This window comes from Sphaerodactylus townsendi, linkage group LG02, assembly GCF_021028975.2.
Source record: "Sphaerodactylus townsendi isolate TG3544 linkage group LG02, MPM_Stown_v2.3, whole genome shotgun sequence".
NCBI classification, from domain to species: Eukaryota; Metazoa; Chordata; class Lepidosauria; order Squamata; family Sphaerodactylidae; genus Sphaerodactylus; species Sphaerodactylus townsendi.
In genome coordinates, this window is record NC_059426.1 from 46,022,310 (window position 1) to 46,034,436 (window position 12,127).

The following is a 12,127-nucleotide window of genomic DNA, read 5'->3' on the forward strand; positions in this document are numbered from 1 at the left end:
TGTACAATTTGTTAGTGAGAACTGGTAAAAGATAGCCTATTAAAGTATTTTGGAAATGTTAACTTCAAAATATTTGCTTCCTGAACACCTAGTTAACAAATGCATGTATGTGGCAACATTGTGACTTTAATGTAAGCAGATAATTCAGACTGTAATTTCCAAATTTCAAAATCCAGCATTTCCTAGCACAATTGTGAATTCTACTGTGTGCGCAGGAGGATGGTTGGTTCAATATTAGTGCAGATGTAAGATGCTACACTCCAGTATATACCTATTTTGCAACTATGAACTATAATATACATAAGACATGAAGGGTTTGCACTGGAAGATTTGTGCTGAAAGTATAACTGCCTTTTAGTTGTACTGTAAGTGGATTTTCTAAAACAAGCCACATTCTGCAACATTCTGTTGTAGCAGAAAATAAATATGAATCTTGTGGCATTTGAAAGACTAATGGAATTTCTCTCCAGATTAAGCTTTTGTGTACTAAAGACCACTATTTCAGATGAATCTGCCAGAGTGGGCACTAGCTCACAAAAGCTTACGCTGGAATAAAATGTTGTTAGTCTTTAAAATGTTACAAAACGTACAAATGATCTGAGTTAATGTGATTAGAGGAACAACCAGTTCGGCATGACAGTACACCTCAAAATGGCATCTACCAGAAGTGAAGTAAGTTCAGAAGACTGGAAAGCAAAGGGTGTCCTTTCTGGTTTGTAACCTCATATTCTGTGCTTCATGCATTATGACAATACGTTCCAGGTAACAACCCAGTTGAGCCCAGGAAGACTGGAGGCCGGGGAAGGGAATAGGAGTTTTATTCCAAGCACTCTGTTACCAGCCTCTTCCTGTGACCTTTGGTAAGTAACTTAACCTGCTGTCCTCAGTATCCCCAGCAAAATAGAAGACCTTAATGCTTTTCTAGTAGGATAACAGGGCTTAATGCTTACCTAATGGGATAATAATGCTTACCTACCTGCCTCATGAGGTGTTGTGGGGATTAATTAGTTAATGTTTGTTAAGTGCTTTGGGGAAGGTAAGCAGCACAGGGTAGAAGGGTGAAGAATTATTGTGGCTGAACAACTCCAAGGTTTTAAACTGGAGGGTATCTATCTATTGTTAGTAATTTGAGGTTTGGGAAGCGGATAGTTTTTTCCAGGTGCAGAGATACCTTTTAAATAGCCCCATTTTGAATTGTTGGCTTTTAATTTCACTTCTAGATGAAATTATGACCTACTATTTTGAATTTGCAGGGAAATCCCTTCTTATGTAAGTGCAGGCAACATTATTCTGGATTGATATTTCATGCAGAACACAAAGAACAGGCTGTTTTTTGCAGTCAGGATTTGCAAATTGGACGGTTTTCATTATTTTATTAAAAGTCACCCACAAAAACTTTTCCCATCTGAGAAATCTATTTTTCTTTTAACTGGGATAAAATTTTGTGAGTCCTGTGCTTTTTACTTAGTACTAGGCTGACATTTTAAAGCCACGAAACCAAACACCTTCTACTTTTTGGCATTTCAGCCTCCAGCTTCAGAGAGAATTCCTAGAAAATACTTGAAATCTCTTAAGATGCAGTGCTTCCATTTTAGCCTGGTGTGCCGTATATTACGTGTTCCTGTTTTAAAAAGGAAATGGGGAGTTTATTGAAAATTGGATCTACAAAAGAAAACTGATCTATTGCTGGGCTAAATACCAGGATTTGGTTGGCCATATGACTAGCTCTTACATTTCTACAACAGGAAAAATAAAAGGCTCGTAACTGAGGCATAATACTTGAAAAAAAATGCTAACTCCCAAAGCTCTGCATATGGATATTGTGTTATTCTGAAATACAACAGAGAACATTTTCTTCAACCACGAGATTGTCAAGGACAATGGCACCTGAGAGAACAAGGTAGCCAAGGGGGTGGGGGACACCACAGAACCTACCTCAACACAAAACTCATTGTCAGTTTCACAGCTGCTGTAACATCCAAGATGACCCAGTAGGACAGCAGCCAGGAAGTCAGGGGGCTGTCTGCTGCAAAGAATATGTTCCAGATTACTTGGCATTTGGCCCTTCAGCTGTTCTGTAAACCGATGTGTAAGCTTGTGGGCCATGGATTCAGCTGGACCCCTGAAGAAAGGTAGAGTGATGTGTGACTGACACTGTCAACATGGGCTTTTAAAGTTAGAGTCAATTATGTGGAACTGATAGCTACGACACATACCCTTGTTTTTGCACTTGGGCTGTTTAGAAAATGGTCACTCAGCTCAATAAATGTTTTCTTTTATAGGGAATGGAAAGGAGACTGAGTTTGGTTTATGTGGGAATAATCTGCAAACTCCAATGCTTGTGATTTTCTTCCAGTTTAGTAGTTCTGTGTGCCCCATGGCAGAATGTGTTACAGAAAACAGCAACAACGTCTAATGTTTAAGGAGATGGCAAAAAAGCAACAGAGGCAGTGGATATTTAAAGTAGGCTGGGAAGCTTAGAGAATGGCATGTTGTTATCTGGAATGAAATATCCAAAGCACTATAGCGACACTCTTAAAAGTAGGGAAGGTGAATATTATTCCCTGCTTACCAGCCTCTCACTTAATGCTATAGCTGATTGAGTGGTCATTCATTTCTTAAAGTAGAGCATGTACCAAAAAATGGCCTCATTGCATTGCTGGACACATTCAGGGTGTTTTGAGGATTCAAATTGAGCAATTTGCTCAAGATGGACAAATGGAGGCAGAGCAGAATATCACTCCATTTCCCACTTAGTATGAAAACACCTCAGTTAATTTTGTTTTACTTTCTTCATACATCTTCATCCTTATGTGAGAGTCTTGCGGGGGGAAAACCTGTAATAATAATGGCAGCTCTATCTTCATAGGTTACTTTCGCAAGGAAGGTCAGTGGGCCATATGAGAAGGCCAGAACAGGACTTGAATGCATCTGTGTAGAGACCATCATACCGCAAGACAGGTTTAATGTGTGCTTCATTCACAACAGCACAATCCTGCCAAAATCAAAGTATGCATAAGGTAAGCACTAAGCAGCCTCACAACCAAGTCAAGTACTAAATTCTATCTGGGTTGACTCTTCCAATATCCTCACATATTGATTTGGTTTGGTGTGGAAAAGGCAGAAAGACGGAGAGTAAAGTTGGGAATTTGGGACATTCTGATAAATTAGATCGGGTTAGGAGGGGAACCTCCTTAATGTGTGTTTCCTTCTGGGTGCTTTAAGGCTGTCATGAGGAAGTATTAAATGTTAAGAGTTCCCTCATTAAGCCTTCAGGAAACTGTCTGCTTGTTAACCATTACCACTCATTTGCCTTCCCTTTACAAAACCGCTGAGGTTAAATATTAAGCGCCTGCAGTGAAGGACACCTGTATTTGCTGGTCCCTTTATGTGACTGTAGGAAAAAAAGCTTTACAGTTGTCTAAATTAGCATAATTAAATCCACATCAATTAAAAAAAGGGGAAAGGGGAAAAAAACCTTCAATCACCTCTTTCCCCTTCACATGCAGATAGTGCCATTTGTCTAAGGTGGTAAGACACAAAGGGACTTTTCGAACCACTGAAAACCTGACTGAAAGGAAGAGCAATAGGATTTGTATACTGTCCCATGGTTCACCTTAACACTAGTGGGAACGATTAGTGGGGGCTGTTTGGGCCTAAAGAACTACAGCCCCTTTTTGCATTTCAATTATCCCAGAATGCCGGACTGGGCATTGGAAGGAGCACATTTTACAAGGTCCCTCTGCTTCTATTGCTCTTTTATCACCCCCCCCACCTCCTCCCCACATACACACTAATGTTGGGGTGGGGGTGGGGGGCAAACAAAGCAAGGCATTATGGTCTGGTCCTTTTCACCACTCCCCAATTCCACTGCTTTACTCCCCTTTTCCTCTAATGTGTTTTGTTTTGTTTTGTTTTAGATGGGGGAAGCCCCGGTGACCCCAGGACAGCAACAAGGCTGCTCTGTGTGGTGCTACCAAAAGAGAATTCCTCCAGATGAAAACTGACATGGGGTTCAGGGGTTAATTTCTGGAACAGACGCATTTGCATACAAATGAAAAATGATGGGATTTCTCTTCTCCTAAATTTTCAATGTCATCAGCATCAAACAGCAGTCAGTGCTCCCTTGCTGTTTGAAGAATATTCATTACTTCAGAAGAAGGGGCACCTTGTTTGGTATTAATCTCCTCTGCAGGTCAATGACTTAATTTGCTAAACTTCATCTCAAGTGCCATTCACTTTCAGAGTTTTCAGCTATTCTTTGTTATTTTTCATAACATGCTCTTAAGGCTCTCCTTTTTTTATTAAAAGATGTGTAAGGGAATACACTTCTCCTGAAAAGTAGGGGAAAGGACAGCAAAATGACATTTTAAAATAAGAGTGTCTTTAATCACAATTATAAACTACCTATCATCTCCTTGGTTTGGTTACCCAGCCAGCCATATGGCTGGTTTATATTTTTACATGTATATACATTTTACTCTTAACATGCATGTTTAAGGAGAAAAGAAACATTTTTTTCTTTTAAAACAGATGCATAAAAGGACAGCTGTTGTCTTGGGCAACAAGGTTACTGGTGTCATGGTTCTAACAAAAGGTAACAACCAAAACAGTGATTAATCCTCTAAAGAGAATCTTGCAGTCCTTTTGAACTCTTTCCATTGGAAATTCTCACCTAAAAACCCATGACTGAGAATGTACTTACCAAAACCTCAGTGTGTTATATCTTTATTTTTCAACATTCCTCTGTGTGCCCGTAAAGAATCTTTAGCATCCCATTTCTCTGTGCATTTCCTGGGCTATTTAGGAGTCTTTTCAGAGCATTCACGTATAGTAGAGCTGTTGGACAGGGATTCTTGTTGTTGTTATTACTGGCAGATTTTTAGGCCCCAGCCCTTCAAATGTACATATTACATAGTACAAATAACAAAATTATACCCTATCCTACCTAACCGACAACACTCCTGCCAAGACCTAATAAGAAACTGTTAACAAAGAAAGGGGACAAAGTAATGAATGGAAAGTCGGCATCAGACTGGAGAAGACGAGAAAGAGAGAGAAAATACAAAAGACAAGAATTTCCATTGATAGACCAGTAGGCCTTTTCTGTCCTCAGCCTTTAATGATTTTTTTAGGCTTGAATATGGGTGCAGGTTATAGCCTGAACATTTCTTCATACCACTATGGCCATTTGGTGACTTGTTCCGGATTCATGGGCAAGATCCAACAAAATTAATGGCTGCCATACTGGAGAAACTCAGCAGCTACCTCCTAAGTTTCTACTTCTTAGTTCTCTTCTGTCTATAGCTGCCAAAGAAAATAGCAAAGGCTGAATGAATGGTTCTTGCAGCAGGCAGACAGGTTGTGACTGTATACATCTGTATACTGTATCTGGGCTAGGGTTGCCAACCTCCATGTGGAGCCTGGAGATCTTCTAGAATTACAACTGATCTCCAGATGACACAGATTAGTTTCCTTGGAGAACATTACTGGTTTGAAGGGTAGACTCTATGGCATGATACCCTGCTAAGGTCCCTTCCTTCTTCAAACGCTACCCTTCATGCCAAAATCTCCAGAAGTTTCCCAGCCCAGAGCTGGCAAAGATGCCTGTGAATCACCACGAGGCGTGATTGCTGCTCGGGGTGGGGAGAAGCGAGACCAGCTGATGCCGCCCAGTAAGGACGAAGGGGAGCCACACTAGAAAGGGCTAGTGTCACCAGAAGAAATGAGGGGCGAGCCGAGACATACTGCATTGCCAATGGCTTTCAATGCCCTTTGCAACACCACAGTTTTAGTTCACATACTATTATTTAGGTGCCACTTCTTGCCAAAAAATCTATATGCAATGAATGTACCCTGTACAAGTGACCCAAAAGCTACTACTTTACTGAATAATTCCAGGCAAGCTATGTCTTACAGCAAGTGTACAGTTGAAACCGAAAACAGCTGCTCAATCTGAACACATGAAGCTGCTTTATACTGAATCAGACTATTGATACATCAAAGTCAGTACTATCAACTCAGACTGGACATGGATATGCAGAGTCTCATATTACCTATCATCTGATCCTTTTAACTGGTGATGCGGGGATTGAACCTGGGACCTTCTGCAGACAAAGCAGAAGCTCTACCACTGAGCCATAGTTCTTTCCCCCATCTAGATCTCCTTAGTTGTATTAGGACTCTATTTGGTTCACATCTGGCATTATCAGCTATGGATGGTGTAACGAAAGGGCCTATTATACTGCGCTGCCACCAAAATATAAATTTTTTCCTTATAGCCCACAAAAACTGATTTTCACAGCCACTACCTCCCTTTCGTTTGGGGGAACACAGACACAGACAAAAATAGAGACTGGAACAGACAAAAACTTAAAACGTTTATTTTTTGCTTAACAGAGGCTTCTCAGGTAACTTTGAGAGGTTATTAGCGTGTTGGTTTCAGAGAAAGATTGCTTTAGCTTAAAGGTTGCAGATATGTTACTGGCACTTCACTTCAGTTACAAAACGAACATGAACACTTGCAGGTGTCACTTTGGTTAAGATTTTTCCTCATAAAAGATTCACTTTAGTAAGATGTTACTTTGGAGGTTTCACACTCCCTCTTAAGACAGACTTCAGTCCACTGTACCTCACCACAAAAATAAAACACCAAGTCTACGCCCTGTGGGATTCAGGCATAACAGCCTCCCTCTCCCACAATCCCAAATTTGGCCTCTCTGCCACAGGACTGGGGCCTCTCAAGACTTGTGTTAACTTGGAGGACAGACTTTTAGGCTTTTAAGAGGTTTCCCTCAAAAACACCTGAGGGCGGACTCTCTCCTCCAACTCAGGGTTTCAGATGTTTCAAATAGCTTCCTCAGCTATTACTAAATAACAGCAGTGAGAGATCTGAGCGGATTCTCCTCACTCTGTTCACAAAAAGCACCCGAGGGCACACAAGCTCACACAGAGCCACAAAGTCAAAAAGACTCCAGGAACAAACCAAAGAACCCCTCAGCACTCTTGCTGACTGTATTTATACTCCCTGCATATTTTTCTCTGGCCAATCAGGGCTGGCCAGGGCTTAACTCTTTCAGGGGCGGCTCCACCCTGTAACCTGAATGCAGTATAAGTGCATTCGTCACAGATGGCAATATGAGAAGAAGGGAAACACAGAGTACTGGGATTTCAAGGTGCAAAGGTAAGTTCCATTGAATGTTATGGAATGGGAAAGAACTATTAGGGCTGTTGGCAGCAGTAGCTGTATGATATCTGCCTAGCTGCACAGTAACCATTTAGGTTAGGATGTATGGTCCTGTTCTTAGCGCATACAAAATTTGACCAATAGATACTGTGTGCTCTCATGTTGCATGGGAGCAAGATTACAAAAGCCATTGCTGCTTATGTCTGCCCCTGTGGACTTTTATAAGGATAGGGAGGTTGGAGTGTGTTGTAAGCTATGGAACACAGTGGAATAAATTTAGCATAAAGGACACAATGTCTTTAATCCAGGACTGTATCATTAGACACAGTGGTTCTAAGCATATAAAATGAAGGATGAGTGATTAGCACCAAAGAAAAATATATGTTCTTACATATGCGGGCTTGGGCAGCAATGCACCAGGATGACCGCTGCACAATTTAGAAACTTGCAAAGTTCACATCCAGCACTATGGGCTTACTGTGGAATGGATTGTGTCCCAAGATAGCCTCTGAAAAGGGTGAATGGTCCAGCAACCAGTGCTGAAATACTGCAAAGTGTTCACCACTGTGTTCTTCTAGTGGCTTCCTCCACACAAAATTGGAGATAACGAATAAAATATTTCAAAGCCCAGACCCCCTCTTTCAATCAGCAGCTTTACATGGGTGGATTCCACACAGTGTAAATATAATATATTTAAGACGCTTTAAAAGGATCGATTTTGGCATTTTGGGATGCCACTGCACAGGAGGACCGGAGCATTGCCAGGATCTTTTTTTCCTGCCTGCTGCACAGAGCTCTTGTCCGTTTCACAGTGGTGCCAGTCATTTTGTGTGCCGCAGCAGACTCTCCTTGCAGATTCCCCACAGAGGTTTGCTTTGCTTGCAGCTCAACTACATGTGATTTTGCTGTGAAAAGTAGATGAATAAAGTTTGTTTTGCCTAGCAATCCCATGCACGTGTCATTTTCCCTTTGTTTTGTTTTGAGGGGAATGTCTGCAAAGCTACGGTGACATAAATATGCACATATTTCAGCTTTTCTAATTGTGTTGCCATAGCTTTTGCAGACATCCCCTGAAAAGGAAAAAAAGGGGAAACAACAGATATGTGAGATCACTAGGCTCAACAAACTTTATTCATCTATCTTTTACAGCAAAATCATGCAAGGATGAGCTGCAAGTAGAGGAAACCTCTGTGAGGAACCTTCATGGAGAATCTCTGTTGCAGCACGCAAAATGGCGGGCACAAGGGGCGAAAATGAAAGTGAGAGGTTCAGGTGGGAGAAATAAAGTGTTTCCTGCCTGCTTGTGTTCACTCAGCAGGTAGGAAACATCTTCAACCTGGGTTGGGCGGGGGGGCAGGGGATGATCTCTAGTTTAGTGATTTTTGAAAAACCCAGGCTGGGAGAAATAAAATGGGCTGAAGTAGTTTTGGGGAAGAAAGCTGTGTGAAGTTCTTCCCCAAAATGCTTTTTATTACATCTGAAAGACGTTCTATTTATGCTGTGTGGAATCCACCACTGATCAGAATGTGCTTTCACCTACTGTCATGTAGTAAACATCACAAGGACATAATTAGAAAATTGGGTACAATATTTAGCCCTCGTCCCTGTGTGCCAGAATTATTTAACTACGGAGGAATTGGAGCTCATTTGAATCCCTGTGTGTTCTGAAACGCAAACTTCAAAGAAAATGTTCTATCTCCCAACTCCAGCTCATGAGTATTTTGGAAATATAATACAGAAAGGCTTAACAATCCCTGCTGAGGAAAGGGCAATTTGACACCAAAAATCACTGTGAAACTGCGATTGAAACACTGGTAGACAAAAAGTGCTTATTAGATAAATACCACTAAGGTCTTGGAGCAAAATACACCCAAGTCATTTGGAAAAATTTGAGTTGGTCAAGGCCAAGTCAGCAGGAGGAGTTTTAACAATATGCACCACTCTGGATTTTCTCCCTTAATAGGTCCTTCTGGTCCTCTTACTGTATTTGCAAAACAAAAAATATTTGGATTTGAAAATTTCTGGAAGCTGGCCTTTAAGCCCCAGAAATGATCACAATTATCTGTATCTTAATTTCATCACCAACTATTCAGCATAGCGGGCTAATATACTTTGTACTTTTGCATATTGAAATGAGACTGCATGTCTGTACAGGGAAAACCTCTGTTTTCTTATCTGAATTTCCAATCTCCCATTAGAATATGAAATAAAAGCAGAAACAGGATGAATGCAAAAATTAAAGATATGAAAAATTATGAGGACAGTTAAGGCCTTTCTTACGTTTATTTTAATTGCATTTCTAAACATCAAAATTACAGTTGCATTAAAAAAATTTAGTGATTTTTTTTTTAAAAAATTGCCCTCTATACATATATTGCCACTATCTGGAGACAAGACTCTAAATGCTATGGGATTCTGAAACCCCCATTGTCAGGTTTTCCATGATGTCCACATAGACCAGGGGTCGGCAACCCACAGCTCCAGAGCCGCATGCAGCTCTTTTGTCCTCGTACTGTGGCTCCGCAGCGATGATGGCAAGTTGCACTTGGGACACGGCGAGTGCACCTCCTTCCCCACCCCTCCTTCCTCCCTCCCTCCGGCGTCCTTTCCCCTCCTTCCCTCATCTGGCACCTGGGAAGGAGAGGAAAGGACACCGAAGGAAGGAAGGAGGGGGTGGGCAAGGAGGTGCGCTCGCCACGTCCCAAGTGCAACTTGCCGTTGTTGGTGTCGCCTCTACTGTCTATCCCGCCCGCTTGGCTGAAGGCAGGGCTTGGGGAGGCCAGGGTGGGGCTTGGGGAGGCGGGGCCAAATGGCTTTGGGTGCTAAAGGTTGCCAACCCCTGACAGAGATCTAGTCACACTATTTGTGACCAGCATGCTCACTGTGTACGTTGTTGTTTGCAGTGCACACCCTGAAGTGTGTACATTGCCAAGCACTCAGAAACATGGGACATAAGCCAAGGAGATGCAAGTGACATGTATTTCCCTGGTGAACATCCACCACGTGTCCTGGGCAATTGTGCAGCAATTACTTAAGCACCTGGAACATTTATGCCCCTCTGCTTTGATGGTCTTTAATGAGAAAAGCACTGGTTTTCAACCTGTTCCTTTGAGTGAATGGAAGCTTATGTTTTGCTATTTATATTTATTAGAACTTTTACATCCTACTTCCCCTCCCCAACAGCCTGGATTTTATAATTCTGAGGAGTATGAGCTAACAGTAAATTATAAAAATGCTATATTAATTATATGTCCACATCTCATGATTTCTCAAGCCATCTCACAGTTTTGAAAGGGTACAGTCATGTGTGTTTGTTTCTTTTGACCGTCAAGTGCCTAATTGCAGTTTTTACACTGTGACCTTTTATACGTTTTAATGTTCTTTTAGTTGCATTGTTTAAACCTTTTCATCATTTTGCAGAGTCAGTGTGGTATAGCGGTTAAGAGTGTCAGACTAGTAACTAAGGCTCATTCCGCACACGCAGAATAATGCACTTTCAAGCTGCTTTCAGGGCTCTTTGAAGCTGTGCGGAATGGCAAAAACAGTTGTGAAAGCAGCTTGAAAGTGCATTATTTTGCGTGTGCGGAATGAGCCTAAGAGACCCACATTCGAATCCCCACTGATGCCATGAAAACTCGCTGGGTGACCTTGGACCAGCCATAACCTACCTCACAGGGTTGTTGTGAGGATGAATTGGAGAAGCAAAGGCGAGGAACAAATAAAGCAAGTAAATACATAATTGTGTTTTTAATTTTTTTAAATATCGTAAACCACCTTGAGTTTTGCAACAGAGAAAAGCAAGGGAGAAAAGTCACTGAGTATCTTTGGGCCAGTAATAATCTCTCAGCCTAGCCTACCTTACAGGGTTTTTGTGAAGATGAAATGGCGAAGCAAAGGTGGTGTAAGCTGCTTTGGGGAAGAAGGTGAGGGACAGATGAAGTAAATAAATAATTGTGTTTAATTTTTTTTTAATATTGTAAGGCACCTTGGGTTCTGCAAGGGATAAAGACAGCTAATAAAAGGTTTTGATAATTATGATGATAATGATAAATGTATTGATTTTTTTAACCACTTTGGGATTTCAGTGCTAGTAACATAATTGTATCTGACCTGATAACTATAGTCATCCTTGTTTAATCAACTCATGTATGTATTAACAACAAAAACATGTAATTAAGTGGTGCAATCCCATGGCACATTTCCATTGTGCCCTGTTGAGTTGAACTGGTCCCCTTGCCTAGAAACCATGCATGTTTGTATTAAGACTCTCATTTGCAGAGGCATACGGGATCCAAATTGCACCTGGAGACAAAACCTCCTGCGGGCGCCCCCATCCCTGCCCTGCAGCCAGGCTCAAACCCTGCTGCTGGCTCCTGCAGGGAAACTGGCTGCAGGGAACCTGGGATGGCGGAACACCCCCCCCACCTGCGGAGCGTGCCGAGTTGGGCCTCCCTCAGCCCTGCCCAGGACCATAGCTGGGCAGGATTGAACCCAGGGTGCACTCCATGCTTTCCACCACTTTTACAGCTACCCTGTTTCCCCGAATATAAGACATCCCCGGAAAATAAGACGTAGTAGAGGTTTTGCTGAAGTACGAAATATAAGGCATCCCCCAAAAGTAAGACTTAGCAAAGTTTTTGTTTGGAAGCATGCCTGACGAACAGAATACAGAAATATAAGACATCCCCTCAAAATAAGACATAGTGCATCTTTGGGAGCAAAAATTAATATAAGACACTGTCTTATATTCGGGGAAACATGGTAGCAGAAAACAGCTTTCCAGCTGGCAGAAAATGGGCCAGGCTGGTGGGGCAGGGTCATGCCTGTTGAGGCAGTGCAGGGGCAGGAGTGGGGGCTTGCCAGATCTGCTTGCCAGATCAGCTTGCTCCTGTACCATTTCAACTTCAAATCGGTTGCTGCGCAGGAACAATCTTCACTGTG

The 12,127-nt window shown here is 41.9% G+C and overlaps 1 long non-coding RNA gene across 2 annotated transcripts; it reads left to right on the forward strand.

Annotated features, from left to right (window-relative positions):
- Window positions 1-727: 727 nt before the first annotated feature.
- LOC125427433 lies at window positions 728-6,875 on the forward strand. 2 transcript variants are annotated; one of them, XR_007243684.1, is made up of 3 exons: window positions 728-860; window positions 2,870-3,020; window positions 3,921-6,875. It is a non-coding gene; the product is annotated as an uncharacterized LOC125427433 (long non-coding RNA). The 2 variants fall into 2 exon arrangements; XR_007243683.1 differs by lacking the exon at window positions 728-860 and adding an exon at window positions 1,752-2,132.
- The last annotated feature ends 5,252 nt before the right edge of the window (window positions 6,876-12,127 follow it).